The 383-nt window shown below is 56.9% G+C and overlaps 1 protein-coding gene across 2 annotated transcripts in view; it reads right to left on the bottom strand.

The window, feature by feature from the left end:
* The window catches only part of GRIN2B (glutamate receptor, ionotropic, N-methyl D-aspartate 2B), a 213870-nt gene that overhangs the window by 212723 nt on the left and 764 nt on the right, over positions 1-383 (bottom strand). The window lies entirely within an intron of this gene.

Here is a 383-nt window from a genome sequence, read left to right as displayed (position 1 = left end):
GCGTGGGGTGCGCGCACACACACACACACACACGCACACGCACTGACACGGGGGAAGGGGGGAGGAGGGAGGGGGCTGCTTCACCTGCGACGTGGACGCCCACCCCTTCCCCCCCTCCCCATCGGGAAAACGACCCTTGGCTCCCTGGGGTTTGGGTTGGGCTCCTTTTTTCCCCCAAGGGATGTGGGTTGATGGCTGGGGGGGAGTCTCCCCACACCCTCGCCTCCCGCACACGCGGACACGGGGTTATACAGCGATGCAGGCATTTATTTAATGAACTCACACGTATTTTTAATTTTTTAAAAAAAAAAAACCAGCTGGCACGAGTCTATAAATAATTCAGCTACGGGCTGACTACACCATTCCCGGGATAGGCATGCATA

This window comes from Calidris pugnax, unplaced genomic scaffold, assembly GCF_001431845.1.
Source record: "Calidris pugnax isolate Ruff unplaced genomic scaffold, ASM143184v1 scaffold44, whole genome shotgun sequence".
Taxonomy (NCBI): Eukaryota; Metazoa; Chordata; class Aves; order Charadriiformes; family Scolopacidae; genus Calidris; species Calidris pugnax.
The sequence above is the reverse complement of the archived record's forward strand: the minus strand, read 5'-3'. Positions and strand labels throughout refer to the sequence as shown.